The sequence below is a fragment of the Ambystoma mexicanum genome, chromosome 6p (assembly GCF_040938575.1).
Source record: "Ambystoma mexicanum isolate Mex_15411 chromosome 6p, UKY_AmexF1_1, whole genome shotgun sequence".
NCBI lineage: Eukaryota > Metazoa > Chordata > Amphibia > Caudata > Ambystomatidae > Ambystoma > Ambystoma mexicanum.
The window spans coordinates 1,517,709,889-1,517,736,979 of NC_090935.1; the positions used below are offsets into that span (position 1 = coordinate 1,517,709,889).

General features: G+C 43.4%; 1 protein-coding gene across 7 annotated transcripts in view; it reads left to right on the plus strand.

The window, feature by feature from the left end:
- NRG1 (neuregulin 1) overlaps positions 1 to 27,091 on the plus strand; it is a 2,309,699-nt gene that overhangs the window by 234,510 nt on the left and 2,048,098 nt on the right. The gene's annotated exons all lie outside the window — the stretch shown is intronic.

Consider the following 27,091-nt stretch of genomic DNA (forward strand, 5'->3'; position numbering starts at 1 on the left):
GTGTTTCAAAGCGCTTCAAGGAGGGAGGGAACATGGGAAAATACAGTTACATTCTTACAGGTCCTTGAAACAATTCAGAATGTGAAAAAACAACTATCAATCATAACAGATAATACAAGTGCATGTAACAAAAATCAATGCACTCATACTGACCCCTTTCTTCCACACTCAGTTTCAAAATACAGTCATATCCAGTCTGAGGCACTGCTTAACAAACACTTAGCCCAATCTCGCTTATCAACATCATGAATTGCACAAGCCATCTCAAATGCTTCAATCCACTGGAGGATATCAGAACCCTCCACAAACACACCAACCAAATCTTTCATAAACTTGGTGGCTGGGGACCTGCCACTCTCAACTGGTTTAGCTGAAGTCTCCACTCTAGCTTTCTCTAGCTGGATTCTTTGGTGCTCAGTGTCCCTATATTTGAGTATCACTTGCTGTGCCCACTCCTCTTTCTTCAACTCAGCTTCTGTTTCGAACTGTTTGTATTGAAAGGCTAACTTGTGCCGTTGTAGCTCCAATTTTAAAAGTTCAATCTTCAGGGCTTCCCCTTGAAGGGCAGTGCTGGGGTTTGGAACAGAGGCAGCAGGAATGGTGGCATTCCCAGAATCAGATTCAGTGACAACCCCAGGAGCGGAGACCTCATTGGTTGCATTCCCCCCTCATCAAGAGTTTCACCATCAGTCTGGTAGTCCACCAGGGCAGCTATCAGCGCAGCCCTAGACTTATCCAGAAAGTCTAACATCCTGGCTTCACAGGCACTCTGGAGAGCATCTAAGCTCATCCTAGTCAATATACCATTTGCAATAGACTCCATTGCTTGTAATGCAGTTATATTGTGCACAACTAAACCTCAATTTAACAAAGTGCAGATATTTTGTAAGTGGCACGGTTATAAAATTCTTCATAAATTCTTCACGATTCTTAAAACCATAAGCTGCCACAAGTGTAAAGACTGGAGGGGGATGTCTGTACTCCTGCTCTCTATATGGCGGAGGAGAGGCACAGAGGACCCCAGCCAAGATTCTCTATTGGGTAGCGCTGGTCGAGCAATCAAGGCCTAGCTTCTCAGGAGGTGATGCAGGCTGGTTCTTAGGTACAGTGTAGTCCCCAAGCCCCCACAAAGGAATGTCCACACACTGTATTAGTTAAAACACAGTCTTTATATAATTAATGTTGAAGGTTATGTACAATATCACGATAACTCACTTTGTGCTTGGTTATCTACAATGGCATATATACAGTTGTACGTGGTACCATAATTACTATTAGATATCTTTAAAGTGCATCAACTGTACGGTTAAATGTCACACAAATCAGTTTGTAGAGGAAACCAACAATAGATATAAGGGGAAAGCAGTTGGTTGGAAAAATTGTCAGAATGCTGGCCCTGCTACCTAGACACAGTTCTGTGTGGAGATCCCCCCACCTGGGCAACCTGTAGTATAAAGAAATAACACAAGCCCAGTCCATATATTGTTCACAAGAGACTTTCCAATAGTTCTGCAACCCCAAAGTACCTGGCGTTGTAGCGTTCCTCATCGAGGAATCAACGGCCCTTCTTGAGTGCCCTCCCTTTAAGGAAGGAGTCATAGGTCATCGAACGTCCGACGGAGAACAGGGTGAGCTACGACGGTGAAGTGGCAGCTTCTTTCCTAGCAGTGCTCATTGACGGGGAAGCGTAAATGTCCTGCAAGGAAGAGGCATGTGGGGGACCTCAGTGTCAATAGTTCAGGACCGCAAAGAGTTTGAAGAACTGTGGCCAAGCAAGGGCGTTGAGTCATCAGCGTCTCTGTGGTCTTTGGGTGGTGGGAAACCCACCGGCGGATGCTCCTCGGCGCGTCGATGGCCTGGCCTTCTCCGATGGGATAAGGCGGGCGGCGGTGCAGACGAGCGCGTCCGTGAATCGAATGTTCTTAGGCAATGGGAGCACGGTGGCTCCGGTCGGTGACGGTGGTCATCGACAGTGGCGGACAACAGTCCGGGCGCTTCTCTTTGGGATTCCGCAGCAGTCCCCATCTCCGGTCGGCAGCCTGTCATAGGTCTGTCTACCAGGGAGCTTTGGCAAAGATCTGCTGGTGCACGATGGTCCCTCATAGCTCGGGAAGAGGGCGCCTTACCAGGTCCTCTCTGGGTCAGTCCTTGGAGACACAGCAGCTTTCAGATCGATGAAGAAGGGCAACAGCAATTCTTCTCCTACAGCAGGGCTTCAAGGTTAAGCTTCAGGTTTACTCCAGTTACTCGTCGTAGTGGACTTCAGCTTCTGAACACAAATTCTAGCAGTGAGAGGCCCCAGGAAATACTAGTTGATCTCCCATTCATTCTGCTGGGTCACACTCAGGCAACCAATCGGTCAGAAGGGCATTCATGCAGGCAGCCAGTCAATCAGGTGCATAGCGCATTCAGGCCGTTCACTTCTCTCCAGACACTCACAACAAGTTATGTGTATTGGGACAAGTACCCAGCCACTCAACACTCCACACTGCATTCATACCAGTTTCGGGCAGGGCTGTCTCAGTCATTGTGTCAAACACCGGAAACCAGACATCCACAACAAGAAGTGCATATTCGTCACACATTCCATTCACCCAGGTCCCACCCACAGGGCGTACCCACAACATACAGTCACTGGGAAGGCTCCAGCCAGTCTGGCCTGGACTTCACAACAACACCATATATGGAACTTCCACCCAAGAGCCAGTCAGGGGGAAGGGACAGAGTCAGGGCTTCCCAGGACTTTGGGAAAACAAGGAACAGGCAATAGAAAGCAAGAGGCCTGAGGGGCCATCTTGTTTCCTATCAGGAATCAACTGATTCCAATGGCAGGGCCTGGGTATCCCAAAATGGAGGATACTCAGAGCACCTGTCAAATTCAGCATGGAGCTGCCACCAGCCCAGACCCTGCTCTGTGGGCCACACACGGTGCCCAAAAACATACACTAGGGGCACAGGGTTGCACCCCCACCCATGGGTACCATAAGGGTATCCCATGGGTCTGTACACCAAACCAAAAGAGAGAGCTGCACCGCCAGGAGTCCAACATGAACTCGAAAACGGAAAACACGACAGAACACACAATAAAAAGCAGTAAAGGACAAGGATACATAGGCCCTGTCCCTCTGATGCATTTCCAGCATCACAGTCCTGCAGAGTGAGTCAGGCCAGAGGAGAGGACAGAAAGTTAGAGGGAGTCACAGAGGTCGCGAAAATGCACAGATGAGGAACAGATGAAGAACAGGGAGAAACAAGATGGGTGTTGAGGTCACCAAGGAGGAGGAGTTGAGTGGTTGAGGCCAGGAGGAGAGGTCAGCCCACTCGGAGAGAAAAGAGGTGATTTGTTAGAGTAGCAACAGTAAGAGAGCGGCTAGGAGAGAGAGAGAGCCTGCAGACAAGGCATTCGAAAGAGGAGTAAATCTGAGTGGGAATGATATAGGCAGGAATCCACTCAGGAAAGATCAGGGCTACACCCCTCTGGTCCGGATGGATCTGGGTGCATAGAGGATCTTCTAGCCATCAGGGAGTAGAGTGTCAAAACTTGTGACAGAACCGGCCGTAAACCATGTCTCAGTAAGCCCGAGGACATCAAGGTCAAGTTCCTCCAAGAGGGGCAGATGTCAGAGGAGTGTTTGACAGCAGAGCGAGAGTTGAGAGTGGCAAGATGAAGAAGGTTGCCAGCCTTAAAGACCTTCCAGGGAGGGGTACAAATCAGAGGTACATCCTCTGGAGCTGTGGAGGGAGCCCGAGGTGGGCCAGTGGAGGAGAGAGGAGGGGGCAAGGTAGTCAAGGGAGGAGAGGAGAGGACAGCCGGAGAGGAAAGGAAGTTGATGAGGCAAGGGAACCACCTATCGAAGAGGAGGAGATTTGCTTGAGAGCCTTGGACCATGACAGTGCCATTTAGGTAGATATTAACGTGGGTTAATATGGGTTGATATTATCGAAGAGGAGGAGATTGGCCTGAGGACCTTGGACCATGACAGTGCCATTTAGGTAGATATTAACGTGGGTTAATTAAGGTTGATATTAACGTACATGAGTTTGAGACTTCCCTGCTGTGTCACAAGAAAATAATGTATCTGGCATTGTTTGTGGAGCAGATTCTACTGTGCTGACTTGATTCATGACTGTCGTAGTGGCCACTGCACACAGGCCGATAACAACTTTTTTTAAAGCAATGCATGAATACAACAGATTTCCCTTTCCCTGAATGGATACATGTTCATGGTAGCCCGTTTAAGAAATGTTAAATATAAGGATGGCAATATCACACATGTGCCCGCTTAGGGACTTCGGGATGAGCAACAAGTGTGTGTGTGTGTAAGGGTGTGTGGGGAGGGGGAGTGTATGTATGTGTTTCCTCCCTACCATTTGAACATTCTACAGGATTTTAGTGGAGTTTACCATGGCTGTCTCATAAACCAGCTAGGAACCACAGTACTTGGGCCCCCAAAATCTTTTTGGGCTGATCAGTGCACTTCAGACTTTTTAGGACTGCAGTTCCATGGCTATCAAGGTTCCTTGTGACATGCTTGAAAAGGTCAGTCATTCATGTCATTACCCTATGCATTCTGGGACGTTCAGTTCATTCACTTTCACATTAGAAAATGTACAAGCCACAGTATTGATGGGAAAGAAACTGGAAGGGCAAGGGCAAACATTAGGGCTCTGCACTCCTGACAAATGAAAAACGCTGGTGGAGTACAATTGCATTACCACTCACCTAGCAAACCCCTTGACTGGCTGAGCATGCCAGAAGAGCGCTGAGTGATTTCATACTACTGAGTGATAAATCATGGCAAAAGGAGTAAACACAATTAGGACTGAGATCAGGGCCTCCATGCCCACCTTTCAAATACTTATCAGATCATATACCTCAAAATACAAGAAATCAACAGAACATATTAACAAATTAATATAGCCAGCAAAACAAAATGAGCACACCAACATTTGTTATGCACAATACAAATGCAACAGTGGCACAGAACCTCTGTGTCAACACGTCCACTCGCAACACACTGTCATTCTCGCGACCCTCATCTTCGTGGTCCACCGCGTGCCCTGTATGCCTTGACTGGAGCCATGCTGTTCCACTGAGCATTATGAAGTTGAGTTTTGTGACCGATCAGTAGGTGAAGTCCGTGGGGGCAACTTTGTTTTAATGGACTGGCCATCCTACCTGTGGGTGAGCATTTTATTGTATACAAACCTCCTAACAAATATCGATGCACAGGCATAAGGGGATATAAGCCTGCTGGGTGTCGAATTGGCTGATGGGAAAGCACGGTGTGGTTTCACTCTCCAGTGAAAATGAGTTTGCGACAGTGTCAGGTCCTCGAGATTTCAAGACGTGTGCTACTGACAGTCACCCTGGTATGTTTGGAAAGGTTGCAAATATGATTGCAGAAAGGGCACAGGCGGGCGTTGGCAAAAGGCTATGGGACTGGTGGATTGAGCCACTGCGCTGTCACCTCTGAGGCCTCCGACACCCGTTTTGCTGCAAGAGAAGTCTTCTCTCAAGAAGACATGGTGCTACCTTTCCCCACATCCCGCTGCGCACTGACCTCAAATATGGCCACTGAGGAGGGAGCGGGGGGGGGGGAGAAGGGAGAGCAAACATTCTGGATGAGCACGCCTGGAACACTGCATTAAGTGCCCAACTGACTCACACCTGAAAAGTGGGCGGTGCCTAACAACGCAAGTAAAAGAATATCACCATTAATTGAGGCCCCAATTACTAACTGCAACGCCATATCACTCTGCCTCCACAAATCCCACTTCCCAGTCTCCTCACATGGAAACGCATTGGAATAAGGAAGACAGAACGATGAGCAAATTCCTTGAAGCGCATCCGTTATATCTTGCACTATAACTGGACAAAGTGAGGAGTGTTTGATGTTTTAAACTGCAACCCCCCCATTAGCCGCAGCACCCATATTCAGTGATGAGGGATGATAGGAGGCATTGTCCCAAACATCAGGATGGTCAAAGGTTCCATATTCCTTCCCTAAAAAGTCCAAAAGCAACAACACAAAGTAACGTCACAGGGGGTTGTTATTCATTACATGTCTTGAACAGTGACTTCCATGAACGCTCACAATACAATATGATGAATGGGGATGTAGGGATTAGTAGTCTAAAGAAACTGAAACTCCAGTGGGCACATGTTGCATGGATGTATCAGTAATGATTCCACAGCACTGAGTGACGCCATTACCTACAATGGACCAAATTAGGTACATAACGGCTTCCAAACTCTCTAATGTTAAAAAAGAGATGCAAAGAAAAGGCAAGTCGATTCCGTCTCTCAATGTTGACTTCATGCGGTCAACGCTTTGGCCACTGTCATAGACATAGGCTGCAAAATCCTCATGACACTTTTGCAGCTCCCCTCATTGCCCATGATCATTTAGCCTCGCAGTGCTTTGTGTACACATTTGCAGTAGGACATTAGTTGGTTGGGCCAGTGGCCCTGATCAATTCGCCATGGAGTGATGTTGCAATGATCAAAGCACTGGCATTTGCAGGAATATAACAGCCCAAGCTGAAGGCCAGAGTGCATAGAGAAAGCCACAAGCCGCCAATTCCCATTTTAACATCATGCTGAAGACGTCTGTATGTCCATTCATAGCAGCATAGTTTGGGGACTGAGTTTGTATACGCAATGTTTATGGCTCCAACAGGAGTGCACTGATAAGCTACTCAATTCTGGTGACAGACAAACCATACTAAAAGCTTATTGAACCAGTCATGTTTGCATCTGCCACGTGACTGAGAGGAAACTGATCAACATATGCATGAAAGGCACTTCAAGAAGAAGAAACACATGAATTCCAGCACAACATCTGTGTGGCGCTGTTCGGGCTATTTGCCCACATTTTTATTTATTGGATATTTGTAAGGCGCCTATACACAAATGTTTCAATGGCCAATGGTACTGACATGTAAGCTCCTTGGTCTCAAAGTGTGCATGGAAATACTATGTGTACAACATTACATGGCATTCCAGCACTCGTGCATGGGTAAAGTACCATACTCGGAGTATCGCGCCTTGAAACACTTGTGTATAGGCGTGTTGTAATTGCCATATCATATCATTCCCAGTAAGCCGAGCAGTTGGCAGCAATTGAGTGGCATTCCCAGAATTGGAAATGGTACGTTGCTATTTAACTTGTGTCTAACATATCAGCCCATTGATGTCCCTCCGACCGATACGCCAATGCCAGCAAGTGCTTTGGGGACACCAACACACATATGCATAGGTTTGCTGAGTATGTGTTACATAATGGACTGCATCCATGAATCATTGGTAAATTCCACGCACACAATCGTTGCCATCACAAGTCTGGGCAAATCAGCCAGAGGTCCAGGGCAAAACCTATACCCAGGAAACAGTACTTACATTAGAGTGATGACTCCTAGCTTATAAGGCTTATCAACTTAAACACAAAAAGGCTCTACTAACCCAGCAACAGCAGTTTTGGCGGCAGACCCCCCCCCCACCCTCCCCCTGCCCCCTCCTCGGGATTCAGATCCAGAGTCACACGTTTTGGTATTCCAGACCAGGAGGTCTATAAAAGGTACCCCTGTGACATAATAGACATTATACAGGAGTGGGTGACAGGTGTGGATCCCACCACTGGTTGGCCACATGCAGAGCAGGCAAGGTTCAAACCCCATCCTCAATTGAAAGGGTGCATGATTCTGTCCATCTTTCTTGTCTATAGCACCTGGCCATTCATGGCTGTTCTATGACTACAGGAATATGTAGAAGGGATTTTACCTCATATGTTCTTTGTAATGGTTTCAATATGCCTAGGCTCACAATGACACCCTGGCACTGTGGAAGGTGTTAAAGCCTAGCCACTGCTAGGCCATAGACGGTGCTGATGTGCTTAAACATTTTGTACATATGAACAAGCCTGTGTGCTCTGAGACTACTGGGATGGGGTGATTTGTAGCAGTATAATTACATTGTAATTTATTGTAAAGTAGAAACAAAGCAACATTTCGCAAATTATTCAACGATTTGAGAACATGACACTTTTCATATACAACCCCTACCGGATGTTGTTATTAAAAGGGTTTCCAGACATGCAAGCTGCCCGGATCTCTGTTTCACTTGCATGTTGGTCAGTTTTGGAGTATACTATCTTCTGTTTCATGCCTATCCTCTCTGCTTTAGCTGACTGGCAGAGGGGCTCATGAGTGCTTATCTTTGGGGCTCATTGGTGTTCATGTTGTTTGCTTGTAACTTAAAAGCTTCCCTCCTTACTAATCAGTACTGTGAGGTGGCCATCTGTGGCATAAAGCACTGTTTAAGGAAAAACGTGTATTCATAGCTTTATGTTAACAGTCAAAGCATAGCAACATAACATTATTTGATTTGATTTAAATATAGGAAAGGCAATTCTACCCAAAGGTTTCTAAGAGCATGAACAAGCAAATGTTTCATAAAAATAAAGGTAGGAGGGAGCAGAAAAGAACAAACTCGGAAAAGAAAGATGTTCACTTTTTAAAGAAAGACAGACACATTATTGATACTGAGAATACTTTCAGGAAGGGAGTTTCATAGTTTCACAGCCATGACCACACTGCATCTGGCAAATGTCATAAACTGTCTGTAATGATAAGTTTACATTGTCTACCAAGTAGTAGTAGATCAATGGGGTCAGGAAGACAGATGCTACTTGAAGCAATGTTTTAGATATTGCAGAGCGAGACAGAAAGGGGATTGCGAGCATATGTAATGCGTTTAAATGAAATCCTGCTCTGTATTGTAAGACAGTGCAAGTTTCTCAAATCTGTAGAGATATGAGCATGTCTAGGACATGGTGTTCAGTAAGATGTGAAGTCGATGGATGGTGGATTTGGGCCCTCCAGCTTGGAGAGAGCTTCAGCTCAATGATATTTAGAAAGTAAAGGCCTGATTTGCGTAAGTAGCATGAGGTGATCATTCATATTTTTAGCACCTGATTCATCTGAGGGAAGATGGAGGGTGGAATCAAAAATCATCCCCAGCCTTTTTACTTTTGTCTGGGCTTTCATAATATGTCCCAAAATAGGAAATTCAGAATACATTTTGCAAGGATTTTGAAATTGAGAGCAGGGAGGTCATCAGCAGGAACTCTGTTTTTCTCTGGTTCATACCCAACCAGTTTTGTGCCCTCCAGTGTTCCACATGAATAGAGACAGTTTAAATCTGGATAATATTAGTATGCTCATCTCCATCAAGGCAAACAATTATGTGACAGGGTTAGGGGCATGGCCCTGTAAAAAGGCCGGATTGACCCTTCTAAACCTGGAGAGCAGGAGGCTCTCTAAATTAAAACACAAAACAAGCCCTGCCCCAGGTATGCGAAGTAGGAATTGGGGGGTCACCGGTCCCCTAAGAATTACTGTGGGGTGTGAAATAGCCCTGAATATCACAATGAAAGGCCGGAGTCATTATGAGGGTTCCCCACAATAAAAGGCCAACTGTGAGTCCACATTGAAATAAGGCCCTGAAATGCCTAAAATAAAAAGGGGACAATTCAGGTGGCAAAGCCTAGGGATGCCTGAATATGTTCCTTGCCACACATGAGGGATTGACCTCATGATACTTTAGGAAAAGGGTGGGAAAGGCTGACCATATTGGCAGAAACGGCAGCAGCCAGCATGTAAATAAAATAACCAGAGTGTGTGCAAGTTTGCACTGTACTTTTGTACTTTGACCAAAAGCATTGCCTTCAAAAGGCACTTTTCCTTTTTCAGTTAAAGACATGCCCCTCAAAATGTGTGCAAAACTTTCAACATAAGAGTTTGGTTCATGTCATGTTGGGAGCCTGCACTGAGTTAAAAGTATGTGGTCAAATGAAGGGCTTTTTCCACAGCTGCGGCTACAAAAGACATTTTCGATTTTGTCTTAAGAAACACTTTGTAAAACCAGAGGTGCATCAAAGTCTTGAAAAGTGTAATTATGTTGCCCACATGTAACCACTGTATGCAGGGAACAACGCTGCAGTGATATTTCAATATAGTAATGGGTTGCATTTCCAGAGTTCATGTCGAAATTAAAATGCAAGCTAAAAAGGCAATTTCAGCTGAAGAAAGGTTAAGGCGAATTCCTTGCCAGTAAGTTTCCAATTCCTGACTGTGACTCACCCACGAGTGAAACTGGATTTCAAAGCTGTGTTGTCAAGGCAATGAGTTGAGGAATTCCCCTGCTCACCAAGTTTTATGACCAAAGCACTTAGACCATCGTAAACATGGTCAATTAGCCTTTGAAGCTGTATGCTAACCTAAACAAAAGTATCCCTCTTGATGTCAGAGCTAAAAACTAGATATCCGCAATGAGAGGGGGCAGAGTAAAGTTCATCTCCATTACACACAATAGGAGATATGCTATTTTAGGGATAACTTGGGAAGTATTAAATTGTACACTATTCATATTCGGATTTATGAAAAGCTGTCAGTGAGCTGCTGTTGGTTCGGCCAAAAAACGATTTTGGTGATACCAACAGATCAAAAGTTATACTAAAAAAATTGCTGCTTAAATATGACAATCATAAAAATGTGAGCGTATATGTAACAGTTGATAGGTATTCCGCCCAGTGAATGCCATATTTTTCAGTAATATAGATAGGGAGTAAATGAGGAAAAAATGTGACGCTGCCATAGAATAACCTACAAACTTCTAGGACGGATCATTTGGTTCACAAAAAACATAGTGTCTGAAAATGCTTGCATATGTGGCATAATCTGATGAGAAAGGGCATTTATCATAATGTGAGATTTCCATGTGCAAAGTTCAGATCCAACCCCCTGTCCCAGTTAGATGATTGATGGAGTATTCTCCCCTTGCTTCTCAAATTACTCCCACATCCGCTGGACCTACCCGCTTGCAGAGGGGGAGGGAACGCCTGAACAATTCCAATTCAGTTGTGTGAGGATGACACATCTGGATGTCATTTGCCTTATAAATAGGTTACTCCTCCTCAAATGAGGATTCTCTCTACAAAATCCGAGGTGTGCAACTGGCCAAAATCTGGAGCTATCCTTGCAGGAGTGGGCCTAGTCTAGGTGTGAAGCAGGGAGCTGGAGTAGCTGATGTGGAAGACAGAGAGAGGCCTTGACTGACTCCTTTGAAGGTCCATGCAGTGAAGCTCTGGCGCCCATTGATTACTATAAAACCCTATTCTCTTGTAAGTATAGACCTCCCCAGCCATAGATTAAACAAGTACTATCTTTTTAAGCTCTAACCTAGAGAGTCCCCATAAGGAAAAATCCTCTATCTTATCTGTTTGTGAGATTTAGTCATTTTTCTATTGAAAAGTATTTTATTTGCCTGTGTATTGTGGTAACTCTCCCATTGACAAATCCTTTGTTCAACTGTGCATTTAAGTCATTTTCCCTATGGAACAAAATCACCCCCTGTTTACCTGTCGATTATAGTCCTTTTCCCCCTCAAAAGTCCTTTGTTTGCCTGTATAGTTAAGTTATTTTCCTGTGGAAGAATCCGTTGTATGTCTGTGTATGTATGACAATTCCCATTTAAGAATTCCCAGTGTTTGGGTAGATCCTTTGTATATTTGGCTTATTAAATCAATTAATTCCCACATTAAACACGAGATAGGGTCAGGTAGCATTTGAACCTACCTATCCATTCTCTGTGTCTTGTGAGTCATTATATGTATGAAATATTTCCCAAGAAGTCATTTCATTAATCGCTGAGAACCAATTTTTCCATGTGTTAAGTGTTTTTAAAAAAAATCTCATTTGCGTCTGTCATATTCCACCCAAACTGTGGTTCCCATTGTGAGTATTCCCTTTGCCCAAAGTCTCCTGTTATGTGCTTCTGTCATGGTAACTGAAAACCGAGTTCCTATGTGAGTTTCCCACTGTTTGAAGCGTGTGTATCATTTCCAGCCCCAGTAAAATTAGTGTGATTTGTATTTTCGTTTTTCTAAACATTTCTTTTCACCTTTGAAAATGAATTTTTCCTAGAGTATTCCTCTTCCCCTATCATATTCTGAGCTCGGATTTTGCATTGCTGTTCCTTGTTTTTTATGGTTTAGCGCTTGCCTGTCAATTCCAGCTTCAGCAATATTAGGGTGATTTCCCGTTTCGTTTTTCTGAATATTTCTTTTAACCTTTGAAAAATCAATTTTCCTACGCTATCCTTCTTGCCCTATTATCCCCGGGTCACAGATTTTAATTATATTCCCTTTTATATTTTTACATGTTTCTTTCTCATGTTTTGCCTGTTTTGAAATCTTATTTCCTATGTGGGCTAGCTAGTATGTTTTGAAGCCCTAATTGTCCTCTAGTGTAAACAGCCCCAAGTACCCTTGGGTGCTGTCCCATAGCAGTAGTATCAAATAATTGAAGACCCATTTTTCCATTGTCACATTGGAGCGCTTAACCTTTCTGCAATCATTTGAGTGGAATTGTTTTGTATTGCTTTTCATAAAACAAAATGGGAGTGGCATTACAGTATCTCTTAACCTGGCTACTTTCTAGAAGTCTGTACATTTGTGTTGCCGCAACATTAGTGGCTGCTGTCATCTATTTGTTCTGATTGGACATTAAAATAATAAATTAATAAAATTATGTATTGACAACACACCGGCCTGGTTCCTGGTCTATTGTGACAAAAGGGTGCAGGTGGAGGTTGGGTGCAAGATGGGTTGAAGGTCTCCTTAACAAAGAATTCTTTGTAATAATAAAAAGCATTTTTAGTGTGCGCCATCTTCATTTGCAAGGGAAGAGATGCCTGACTTGCTGGTGCTGTGTAATATATCGTAACATTACCACTTGTGGCCTTTATGACAACACTGATACCACTAATGTACTCTCAATGTCTCCTGGTACGGGTGCTGGGCACAGTTATCTTTTTGCTTTTTCAGAACTACAAGTCCAAGAAAACGCAGAGCGGATTGAAACGAGAGAGAACTAAGACAAATGATGGCTCAGACAATATATTAACTGGCGCCACAACCCAAAAGCAATCAGAAGAACTCAAATCTCAACAGCAATGCAGAAGATGACATTTCCAGCCCACAACACAACAGAGAGACACCAGACTGTTTGTAAAACCATTCTGGAAAGGGGAGAGGGGCTTAGATTTTTTTTAAAGCCTGCCCGATGAGTAGCCCTCCTCCTGGGGAAAAGGCAGGCACTGGTTGGGGCAGGAGATCAGCTGAGCTCTGAAATCAATGGTGTGAGCCACTGCATACACAACTCTGCACTATAAAAGCAGACAGCACCAGAGGGGGAGTGTAGGTTGTATGAGTGAGGTTGCAGGTGGAGATGGATGGGGATCAAGATACCAGGCGGAGGAAGGACAGCAAGGAGGGTTGTAGGAGTGGTGGTGCTAGTGCTTAGATAAGGTGAGGTACTTGTGTATCAGTGGTGTGTGGTGTAGTGTATTATAGTGTAGGAATTGGAGGGGGAGTGAGTGTTATGAGAGAGTGTGGAGAGGGGTGTATAAGAGGGGTATGAGGAGAAGGGGTGTAGTAAAATGTGGGGAGGGTGTGGGTGTGAGACTAGTGAGAGTGTGTGTAGTGAAGGGGTGTACAGGGCACCATATGCCTTAGTTATGTGGATAGAAGAAGAGCATTGGTAGTAGTTGAGAGAAGAGCTTTAATTGTGCCAAGGAGGTCATAGTAATAGGACAGACAGGGCACTGATATCAAAGGGTGGAGGTGAGGACTAGTTGTGAGGGTAGGAATTGTGAGAGCAGTAGTTGTGAGAGCAGTAGAGAGAGCCTAGTAGCTGGGAGCCCATAGTAGTAGAGAGAGAGCATAGAAGCAGAGACAGAGGATACTATTAGGGAGACAGTAGTGGCAGAGCCAGTGGTAGGCATAGAGAGAGGCAATAGTAAAAGTGATTGTAGTACAGAGAATAGGTGTAGTAATAGAGAAGAGAGAGCAGGGAGAGTAGCAGTAGTGTGGAGAGGGTAGTAGAGGAGAGAGTGTTTGGGAGAGGAGGTAGTGTCATTGAAGAGAGATGTGGAGAGGAAAGAAGGTCAGTGCAGTTAGTAGGATGGAGGAAAGTAGGGGAAGAAGTAGCATAGTGAAGAGGTAGGGGTGATATTGTCAGATTAACATCTGTAGCGTTAGATATAATGTCCCTGAGGGAGATAGCTAGCATGCTTCACAGGGACTCCTGTTTAGAGCAAGGTAGAGGACAGACAGTAGTGGTTACTATGCTCTAGAAATTGACTGGGGGCTACAGACACCCAGGGTCGGATAGTAATCCCAGGGGAGGTGAGAGAGAGAGAGAGAGAGAGAGAGAGAGAGAGACAGAGAGGGGGAAGAAGGGACTTCCACTTCCCAGACCCCATTTCCAGCCAGTGCCCTTTTTGTCCTGTAACCATTGCCTTTCTTTTCCACAATGTGTCCACAAACCATACTATACCTCTACTGTGTGCTTTAATAAAAAACCCTTAAATTCAGAGCAATACACTGTGCATCATTCAAGCCATCTGTTAAAATTATTTTGGTGTCATCGATGTAGTATTGGAGTACTGCTCCCAAGTTCTCCAAAAGATTATGCAGCCGTTTCAAGCAGATAGTGAAAGAAATAGAGGAAATACAAGAACTCAGTGGTACTCCACAGACTGCAGAGACCGTATTTTAAACCTACTCATCAACTTTCACTTTCAAGGTTCTTTTGCTCATAAAAGAAGTTAGCAAATTAACAGAATTCTCAGATATCATGGCTAGCTCTTCAAATACGCTGACATAACAGGGAGTGGTCTATGGTATCAAATGCAGCTGAAAGCTCAAGGAGCCTCAGGAGACCAAGATGCCCTGATCCATCATCTTAAAAAGAGAATGTTTTAAATCTGATAAGGACATTTTGGTACCACTGCCCAGATTGACAATTGCCCAAGAGTTGATGCGATTTAAGATGGGCCAGCAGTTGTAAAATCTCAATCCAAAATAAAAATTGTGTTTTTGTAGTGGGCCAATGACTTGCTCATTCCTCAAGGTAAAGAGAGGACTTTTTCAATAGAGGCATAAACCAAGCTTGCTTCAGCAAATCTGGGACCAAGCAGTCTCTAAAAGAGGTTCTGACACGTTTGTTTATCTGGAAGCACAGGAGAACAGCACATCCCATCCCTCCATGTCCTGAGCTGGGCAGGAATCACTGAGGAATAACTCATAGATGGAGATGTTGTACACATATTTTTAGGTGCATTCAAATTTCATAAAAAGCTCCTTGGAAGAGTTTGGTAAGGTTTCGATTGACTGAGCAAGGACACGTCTCTTTGCTTCTACAGTAGCAGATGTATATAGTGACCTAGCGAGTCTTGGCTTATTATCATTGAACCTGTTGGGATTTATTCTCCATTTCTATTCCTTACTTCTGAGAGCAGCCTTCAGCAAAGTATGTTCAGGTGTATACCATGTATTGGCCAGATATTTGGATTTGTTTGTTTTGGTCTTCAAAGGGGTGATTAAATCAATGGTTTGGAAATGTAGGCCGGATATGTAGCTACAATTTAATCAGTCCTAGCCTCGTCTTTGAGATGTGTGTCTCTGCCAAGGGAAAATGGGCCAAAGAACTGGTTGTAAGATTATGTTTGTCACAGAAAACATAAACATGAGATCAGCCTGTACAGGGGACACTGTATGGTATTGAAGCATGTGGAAACGTATGACGACATGGTCTGACCAATCAATAGGGATGATCAGGGTTAATGCAGGAGATCACCCACTCTTGTGTACGACCTTGAATATGTGTTGGGGCGTCTTTAACAAATTAAACCATAACTCAGTAAGAATATTATATACAAATACCACCTGGAGTCTTTAATATCATTGAAATCTAAATTCAGTTCGCCCAGTAAAAACAGAGAACATTTGACTTTCCTAAAACAAATAAAGATTTCAAAAATATCATGGGAAAAACTAGATCCAGATGAAGGAGGGTGGTAAAAAACATTAACATGTGTGACACTAGAAGATGTATTTCCATAATTCACAAACGGTTCACAGCGAGGGAGATCAAGGCAAGGAGAAACCATGAATTTCGCTTATTTTCTAATACATTAATGCCACTACCCCACCTTTTCCTAGATTTCTATACAATGGAGAAGATGGAATAGTCATCGTCGAGAGTAGCAGAAATAGCTGGACCCAAAAATTACTTAATTCAGGTTTCAGAAATGACTAGAAAATCAATTTTATGTTACAGAATAAAATCATGGATATCGGAGAAGTCACAAGGGGGGGCAAACACACATTAATAACCGCCCAATCGCTTGAGAAGGGACTATAAATAGCAACTTTCAAATTACCAGGTTCGGGGCGGGTGTTCGCACTCAAACAATCTTAAATATGTGATGGAGACTAAGAAATATCGGGAGAGTTAGTTAGAGAGAAAACCCTCCATGACCCCATATGATCAGGCAGTCTGTGGTATAGCATGTTCCTCCATGACCCTATAGGATCAGGCAGTCTGTGGTATAGCATGTTCCTCCATGACCCTATAGGATCAGGCAGTCTGTGGTATAGCATGTTCCTCCATGACCCTATAGGATCAGGCAGTCTGTAGTACAGCATGTTCCTCCATGACCCCATAGGATCATGCAGTCTGTGGTGTATAGCATGACCCTATAGGATCAGGCAGTCTGTAGAAAAGCATGTTCCTCCATGACCTCTCAGGATCAGGCAGTCTTTAGTATAGCATGTTCCTCCATGACCCTATAGGATCAGGCAGTCTGTGGTATAGCATGTTCCTCCAGGACCCCATAGGATCAGGCAGTCTGTAGTACAGCATGTTCCTCCAGGAACCCATAGAATCAGGCAGTCTATAGTACAGCATGTTCCTCCATGACCCCATAGGATCATGCAGTCTGTGGTGTATAGCATGACCCTATAGGATCAGGCAGTCTGTAGAAAAGCATGTTCCTCCATGACCTCTCAGGATCAGGCAGTCTTTAGTATAGCATGTTCCTCCATGACCCTATAGGATCAGGCAGTCTGTGGTACAGCATGTTCCTCCATGACCCTATAGGATCAGGCAGTCTGTGGTATAGCATGTTCCTCCATGACCCTATAGGATCAGGCAGTCTGTGGTACAGCATTTTCCTCCATAACCCTATGGTATCAGGCAGTCTGTGGTAAAGCATTTTCTTCCTTGACCCCATAGGGTCAGGCAGTCTGTGGCACAGCATGTTCCTCCAGGACCCCATAGGGTCAGGCAGTCTGTGGTACAGCATGTTCCTCCATGACCCCATAGGGTCAGGCAGTCTGTGGTACAGCATGTTCCTCCAGGACCCCATAGGGTCAGGCATTCTGTGGTACAGCATGTCCCTCCATGACCCCATAGGGTCAGGCAGTCTGTGGTACAGCATGTCCCTCCAGGACCCCATAGGGTCAGGCAGTCTGTGGTACAGCATGTTCCTCCAGGACCCCATAGGATCAGGCATTCTGTGGTACAGCATGTCCCTCCAGGACCCCATAGGATCAGGCATTCTGTGGTACAGCATGTCCCTCCAGGACCCCATAGGATCAGGCAGTCTGTGGTACAGCATGCCCCTCCAGGACCCCATAGGATCAGGCAGTCTGTGGTATAGCATGTTCCTCCATGACCCCCCATAGGATCAGGCAGTCTGTGGTACAGCATGTTCCTCCAGGACCCCATAGAATCAGGCAGTCTGTGGTACAGCATGTCCCTCCAGGACCCCATAGGATCAGGCAATCAGGCAGTGCTGTTCTACACAGTCCGTGAGGTGGGGCACAGTCTGAGGAGTAGAAGAAGCAGAAGAGGTGTCCAGGCCAGAAATAGGCAGCGAGGCTCACTAGGAGGAGCAGCAGGTGGCTCCATCATATTACAGTGGGCAACAGACACAGGGGAGCTCAAGGCTGGCACCGTAACGTTGGGGCGTTGCCTTTCTAATTCTAACAGCTGTAGGTCAAAGTGGTTTGTAACTATTGCCAAAGAATGAGGGGACACACCACACTAGTAGAGATGGCAACATGGATCATACAGATGGAAACAGGTTCGAATAATACACAAAATCAGGCAAACACAATGAATCACTAACCTTAATTAAGGGGCTGCCAAGACATAATGGGCGGCATGCGGTGCCTCCGGCCTGCAAGCACTAATTGGCCACGAAAGGCTTTGCGTCAGTGCCTAAAACGAGCGGATAAATGATGCCAGCACAGCATGGCTGCACAGTGAGACGGGCTATGAGTCTCCCAGACACTGCATCGCTAATGGGAAGTGCAAGGTAGCACGCCAGAAGGCCAAACAGCCACTAAAGAGGCAGAGGGAGATGCGATGCAATGGAAATGGAAGAGTCAGGGTATGATCTAAAGATCAAATGAGAAGCACACGAGAGGGAATTGATTAAAAGCTGGAATCAGCACAGGACTTACTGAGCATCACAAATATGCATGACGTAACATAGGTGTGCCAGTCTGTTGCTGCATACAGAAGTACAGACATCCGGCACTTCTCTCCCTTCCTGGCCTGTTTATCAGACATCTTACTACAGGTGATTATGTATTACTTTACGTTGATAGCCTGCTACCAAGTAAGGCACAATCCTATCTTACTTTGATCTAACAAATAGGCGAGCATCACATTTTTAATAATAACATTTTTGACACGATTTCAGGCTTTTTCAGTTTGACCACTTATTTTATGTTACCAACAATATGTACCTTTCTTCACTAGGCTGCTTCTGGTTCAGGCTTGGCAGTCACGGCTACAACGTGTAATGATGCCGGTCGAATAAGCCACCAAACTTCGCTGGTTGCATCCATCTCTCCCTGTTTTTTCTTCAAGTAGACGCAGGTTTGGATTGGCCTGTAAGGTACGTCACCACACGGACATGGCTGGGCAGTCTGATACTACTACAGGGCTGTTTTGCCAACCCACAATCACTGGTTCCAACAGCATAGCGAGTAAAGCGCTTGCTTTGACATGTGTACAAAGCCTGCTGACGCAGGTTCGAATCCCGGCAGGGCCAAACTCAGCCTTTTATCCTTCTGAGATCGATAAATGAGCACCACACACCATGGGTAATAATAAGCACCGCTCAGGTATCTGAGGGTTCGTAGCGCTATATACACGCTAAATTATTATTATAATCGCATATTAACAGAACAGACTAGCAAAGGCTAGCAGGACACCTGTGAATTTGGTGGCTGTCCTGCATTTTATTTGCTACATGGGCCTTCCGGGAAAACCACCAGCAGTATAGCTGGCATTACAGCTACCATGTCATTGCCGATGTTGTCTCTCTGAACACCATGTTGAAAGATGTCTTTTCTCACATGGGTGGGTGGCTGCCGCATTTTCATGCCACAATCGGTGGATGAATGGAGACAGGTGGCATGTGACGTTTATGACCTGCACTGAGTCCCTCCAGGGGCCGGATGCAGTGGTCTGAACACGCATAGCCGTCCATCCACCAAATGAGGTACAGCATGTGTATTGAAACTGCCACTGCTGACCGTTTGTTAATGTGCTGCTCATATGCGATACCAGGGGCCGATTCACACACGTGTTCGCCAATTTCCGTGGATTTAAAGGATAGTAACATCTTCCTGCATTTGGCAATGAGTGTACAGTGGCAGGCAGGTGATTACATGGACATGTGACTGCTAGATGAGTAAACACATTTGTCACATGAACACACTCTCGTTATCCATACAGAGTACCACGTAAACCACCTTCATGCCACTAACCTGCACCAACAGTGTATGCTCTGAAATCATGTTATACATGTTCCATTCGGGGTTGGATGGTACATAACTCAAAACAACTCTGCTACATGTTATGTTTTACGCATAGGTGATGCCGGCAACCCCCTGTGTCCACATCCCCCTGCTGCAAACTGTGCTCCCCTACAATCCTGTCACATGAGAGATGCAATGCACTGCACAGGGCCACCAGGAGCATCACTTGGCAGGCTGGTAACAGCCTGAAGTGATGCTTCCAATGCATTGATCGCTCGGGCTTGTACTCATGTACATGACTACCTTTGCGTGTGACATCCTTCAGGACTTTTGCATGTTGCTTGGCATTGCAGTGCACAGGGACTGACACATTGACCCCTGTTCCTATCCTCATGCATCAGTCACCATTAACACAATTGCCACCAGTTTGACGTGGGAACAATGCAATGAGTGTGAGGGACCGGCTGATGAACAGCTACTTCATTTGGGCATGTCATGTTTGTCAGGTCTGCCAGCACATCTGGCAAGTGTGTGTCAGTGCTTGCCAGTGATGTCAGGAGTTCGCAAATCGCACCCTGAGATACCAATGCAGGAATGCCTTCTCTCTCACAAACACATTCAATAGGCAGCCTACAACTATTATTCTGACGCATCATCCAAAATGTCGTCCCACTATGCATCCCACATTACAACATACACACCAACAAACATGCCTGCAACATTAAGTGTGGGACAATCAACAATGATCCCATCACACTCTCTACATGCCACCTCTACCAACATTAGCTTCCATGCCAGTCTGCAACCTCTGTCGTCCCATTCTTCTCCATGAAAATGTAGCTACATGGTTCATGTCAAAAGGTCCAGGTGCCCCATCCTACTCATTTTCTGAGGGGACTGCACCCTCCCAGCACTACACTTCTTCAGTCACATTGCCAATACCCTACCTGACAGTGAATCCTCTCAATACAAATGCCCTGTCACTTCTTCAGTAGCCAGGGTTACACTGTCCATTACCTTGTCTTTGTTGTTCACTCTGTGAGCGTACCACGTGACATGTGTCTAAATGCACACCATACATATATTTGAAATAACCACCCCTCCAGCGATCCTGTGGTTCATATAACAATCATGACAATGTACAGCATTACCCTGGCATGCAACAACACATCCGAGAGCAGTAATGGATGACATGCAAGATGGAGGATGCCCATGTGACAGAGCTTCTGTTGTTCTGAGGTAATCATTCCCACTACACAATGAAGAGCTAACTCCAAATAGCTCCACATATGTCACTTGCTATACACACAGATACCACACTTCTGCCATCAGGTGGCATATCTCCCAGCCTGTCTTGGATTACCTTTCACACTAGAGAGTACTATAGAGTACTGTAGGGGTCATGCCAACTTACTGGTCTAACTTCTGTAATGACTTCTTCCCAAGTACCTGAAACAAGTGTGCAACCTATGGAGCCTATGGAGCGTAACACACTACAGGAGGATAGCTCAGGGGCAACATGCTCACATTGGAAGCAAGATGACACAGAGCACCACAGGTGTTATCCCCAGATTATCCCCGGATCCGTGCTTAGAAACCTCTGAGTATTACGCGCGTTATAAATAACCTATCATATCATATCATACAGCACACACCACCAGGATCAATCCATACTTAGCCATAAGCACGCGTGCCCTGTCTTTTCGCTTAAAGAACATATCATTTTCATCATCTAGTAGCACAGCGTATGCAAGGAAAAAGCTCTCTCCAACCTGCCCATCCACATATGAGTGAGTGTATACCTCAATAGCAGTCACTCCACCAACCATCACTGTCTGACATGTCGTAAGTGACCATTGACACACTTATGTGTTGTGAACCTTAACACACTCAGCCATCCACCATCTACCATGGTTCAACCCAGTTCCCATAACAGAATTTTCCAGCTGCAGCATGAAGAACCCGTGAGTGGGCAGATGCCTATCACTGACCATCAGAAAGTAGAGTGGCCTTGAAAGAAACAAATCATTATTTGTGCAAGGAAGAACAGGGTGGAAGGATGTAGATATAGCTAAAGTTTCTGCGAGCAGCTTGAAATTGTGCCAAGTGGGAATACATGAGTTGACACGTGATATGGTGAGTGTGGACGAGCCATGGAGAAAGTGGGAAAGTTAAAGAAAATGTACAGTGGGTTGAGATGAATGGAGGTAGCGGAAAAAAAAGGAGGAAGAAGGGGACAAGACTAGCACTGGAGGATGGGAGTTGGAGTTTGCTGAAGGCTCTGACTGGGGACGATTCCAGGTTCAGCTCAGGGGCGTTAGTTTGACATGGGCGAGCGAAGGCCTACAGAGTTGCAGCAAAGGAACTTGCTGGCTGTGACTGTGGGGGAAGAAAAAGCCCACCAGCAAGAGGGCCTATCCAAGTAGAGGGAGGCAAGAAATCATTTGGATGGCGGCGAGTATAATAAATACATAACTACATGAAATACCTTCTGCAGAAGAATTGGAAAGATGTCAGATTTGACACAAAACAGCATTTTATTGGCCTTTATGGTACCAAACGGTTAATGAAAATGCTGAATCTAAATTTTGAGTGGAAGATTTTCCATTTATTGCAGAGGGTTAAAAATATAATGAGCCATTCGATGACAGATGGACAAGGGAAAGTCACAGAAGATTGAAAGCCAAATGTCTTTGTATATTTTAAAAAATATATATATATATTGTTACAGGAATACAGAAATCTAACAAATTGCATACGTCATGCTAAAGTAAATGTGGATTTGCATGTGTACCTTAAAATAGCTGTTTCCTGTATGTTGGTGTCTGTTCATAACAAGTTATGTAAGAAAATTGATTGATTCAAGCTGATGAGATTAACTATATAAAATGTATAATTACAAAAGTGTGCGAGAGTCTTTATTTGCCTCTGGCAGTGACTAAATCGTGGTCATACATCATGGTACTAAGTCTTCTGGTGTGTAGCTGAAGGTCCAGAATAAAACAGTATGATTAGCAAAGTGGAAGAAAAAAGTGAAAAAAGAAAAACAAGTAAGATATCATGCTGCCTGGCTTTTCTCCAGTGAACTGTAAGTCTGCCTTAGCTCACACATCTATGAGTTCTTTAACACCCTCACAAGTGCAATAGGGCCTGCCTGAAAGAAATGTAAAAATCGACAACCTCTTCCTGGGAATCAGCCCTTAATTAGCTAGACAGGAGGAATGCCTAAAATATTTAATTTTCTGGAAATGTTAATCTCTTAAAAGAATACACTCACCTCTTCTATATTGTCATGATATGTATTGATATCAAAAGCCCAGCAACCTCTTCTAGCCTGTTTGTCCTTGGTGTGGGCCTCTGAGCACCGAGGGTTGCCTGCTACTGTTGGTAGTTAAACCTGAATAGTACTTATTTTTGTGTGCGGGTAGATTACATTATCATTCGTACAAGTTGCGCAAACTATCAACATAGAAATAAAGGGTTCTCAAAGTCTTCACATTTCACTTAAACACTTATATATGGCATATATCATAGTCCTTCTTCATTTACAAATCAATCTGTTACTTATGATATCATACATTTGAAAGCACACAACAAAGATATTTTATCTCACCTACTTCTTATATCTCATACTGGCTACATCCAATCTTGAACGGACTCCCAATAGGTTCATTCATCATGTATAGAAAAGATAACGCATGAACAAGTATATTCCTAAACCTTCCCAGAGTATTGTCATAAATCCAGTCTAACACTTCGACAACTAATAGGGTACTGGCACTATTAATCTTTGACAGTAAGTTCAAAACCATAGCCCTCAAATTGTATGCTTCACTCTACAGCGGAGAAAGATGTGTTACTCAATGAATGCAATATGTGTATAGTATCACAATAGATGAACCTGTAAACGTAATTAATGCTCAATCCATCCTGGCACATATTACAGTAGTATTTAAGTTAAATATAAACATAAACTGGACTTAGTAGCCATTACTAAAACATGGCTTAAAGGGTTTTGGTCCAGCAATTGTGGCCTACATCCCTTCTGGGAATTCCATTTTTACCTTGAATATGCTGAGATTCCTAACTCCGAGTCACTAAATGTTCAAGTTACTGACCAATTTCTCTTCATTCAGCTGCCTAAGTGCAATCCCTCTTTCTGTAGAAAAAAGCTTAATGAAGTAGCACAGTAGATGATCCCCTCTCCTTTACTTGAACTAGCTGATTTTAATCTGGATTGTATTCTCGCTAAAGACTCAAATGCTAAACACCTGAACACATTATTAGATCTGGGTTTCCAGAATCTGCATACTCTGCATCCACATAATAAGGGTCGCTTCTTGGATTGGGTCTTTAAAGCAATCCAAGATAAATAATTATATTAGGCACGTGAAGTTGACCGACCATGATATGTATTTTTTGCAACCTCTCATCTGATTTGTAAATCAGAGCTGTTCAGCAGAGTGGTGACTATTTCATAGAGGGATGAATGAAAAATATTCCACCCACTACATGAATCCTGTTTTTGTTAATTTAGGGGAAAATCTGGAGTTCCATGACTCTGATGACACTACAGTTAGTGCATATAAGGGAATCATCAGCCAAAGAATAATGTAGCATCACAAAAACAAAATCTATTAAAGCCAACAATTGTGGAAATGTATGGTGAAATAACACTCTAATCTGTATGATAAGAAGTTAAAGAAGATGGAACATAACTGGAGGAGACATCCAAATCTGGAAAATGTTCTTAAGTTAAAGAGCTTATGATAACAGTATGAATCTGCATATTTGATGCAGAAAGACCATTTGTTAGCATTAAAATTGATACTTGCCTGGTGTTAAAAGAATATCAGTCTTTGATGAATTGGTGCAATAGTCTGCAATAATTTGTTTGCGGCAAAATAAGAGTTATATTTAACAACATAGGCTACTCTCGTTTGAATATAGAAGTCTATGATAGATTAGCCTTAGAAAATCAGTATACTGTTTCCTTCGACTCATTGGACTGGTTTATGTTTTAAAATCTAACAGTTTACAAGGACAAAAATATTATTCTGAGTTTGAACCCAACTAACTTTTCCTGGAGACCAGCGTCAATCTTCTGCTATCCAGAAATGCACTGATGTTTTCTCTAAAGTTGTTTCCTCTATAATACATATATTGTTTAACGATTCTAGTATTCGTAATTGTTTAAAGCAATCTTGGATAACCCCTCTTCTTAAAAAGACCTTTTGACCCAGAGAATTGTGCCTGCTATTGGCCGATCAATAATGTTCCATTTTATTGAAGATTTTAGATTATAGAAGAGGTTAGCAAACATTCAACTGATGACTCATTTGGAATCCCTTTAATTGTTGGGGGAGTTGCAATTAGGCTTTCAGCCAAATAGAAGTACTGAGACTGCATTTACGAATGCAAAATTCAATCTTTTTAATATGAGTCTTCAGGGTACCAAAGGTCTACTGATATTATTAGACCTGTCTGCAGCATACGATATGTTAGATCATTCTATCCTGCTACAACAGGTTGAGAGGTAGTCTACTTAAAATGTAAGGCTAGCACTTAATTGTGTCATTTCTAATGACAAGAATCAGAAGAATCAAATTTGATGTCAACGTGTCAGTCCGTGAGCTGGTGAGATACAGTGTGCCATAGGGTATATGCATTTCCTCATTATTGTTTAATATTATATTAAACATTTGCATGACCATGTGAAATATCGGGGGGGGAGGGGCTGGTCTTACAGAGTTATTCTGTTTGCACCCAGATTATTTTACAATTTGTAGGGCACCCCCAGGATAACACTGTTCGAATTCAGTCCATCTTCTCAAATAATTGTATTTGCATGTCAAAAAATTGGCTCGGCCTAAATCAATATTAGACAGATCTTCTTTTGATCCAGCCTCAAACAATGATGATGAAAACATGAAACCTTCATAAGTAGGTAGAATTGTCCAATTGCCCTATGCAAATTCTTGCCAAAGTAAAATCTCTTGGGATGATATTGTATTCCTTCTTGTCAAAGAAACCTCAGTAGTTTAGTAGTGTAATGAGCTTCACATATTACCACCTTATGATTCTCTGACGACTAAAACCATTATTGTCCGAAGCACACAGTGCCATCATTGAATGAGCAATCATTGGGTCAAACATCGATTATTGTAATGCATTATATGCTGGACTTACTAAACATACACTACAACGTCTTCAGATCCTCCAAAATATGGTGGTGCATATAGTGATACATACTACCCCTGTTCTTCGGAGACTGCATTTGGGTCTCTATTAGCACTAGAATTAAGGATACTGTTCACAAGTCCCTTTATGGTTGTGTACCACTGCATATTTAACAGCATTTTCCTTGGCATAAGTCCTTATGACCTCAAAGCTCCATTTTACGATTAACAGTGATTGTTCCCAGCTTCAACAAGAATAGGGCATTTGGTAGATCTTTTAGAGTTGAGGCAGCAAAGCTTTCAGTTAGCATATTAGTGGAAATATGAGACATACCAAACCAACTAAAGTTCAGGAGAAGGATTACAACTTACATTTACAACTAATTTCCATTGTACTTTTAGTATATTCCCATGAGTCTGTATTCTTCATGTTTATTTCATGTGTTTATTTATGTTTTTTTATTTGCTCATTTTGTCTATAAAAGACATGTAATTGTACCTTTCCACATGAATAGTGTTCTATTCATTTTCTTAGATGTTTTGACGATGAGCCAACAGTCAATCCTAGTGATTACTAGTGATTACTTAAAAAGAGCAGTTTTCAATGCACGGCAGAACTTCAGGTTATTTTGTTGTAGGCTTGAGGCTCTAAGGAACAACCAAGGTGGGATATTCCTGCTTTTTGAAACATCAAAGAGGTATCACGTTTTGAGACAAACAACAACAATGAACTACTAAGGCAGAACCACCCTGTCTTTTGGGCAACAACATTGCCACAAATTAGAGACAAAATCAAGGTACAGGCAACAACATTGCCATAAAGGGCAAAACACAGCAAAAGCAAAGGAAAAGGCAACAACATTGTCACAAAGGGCACAACATAGCCAAAATAAAGTGCATGAAAGCAGAACAAGCAACATACCGTATAATGAAGGTATGATGACTACTACACAATTTTATAAAATTGGGGAAAACTAACCCCTAATTCCTATCAGTGAAGCAACTGAAAGCTTGTTGTAAAACTGGGGAAAATTAACCACAACTCTCCATCAGTGCAGTAACTGAAAACCTAATATATATATTTTTTTCCGTTTTTGTAACCTACAAAAACAAATGACTTTCATACAAATTAAGCTCGTTATAGTAAAGTTGGTCTGATTTTTTATGTTTAATTGACTTAAATTAAATTGCTAATACAGTACAACATTGTTCTGTTTTCATTTCAAC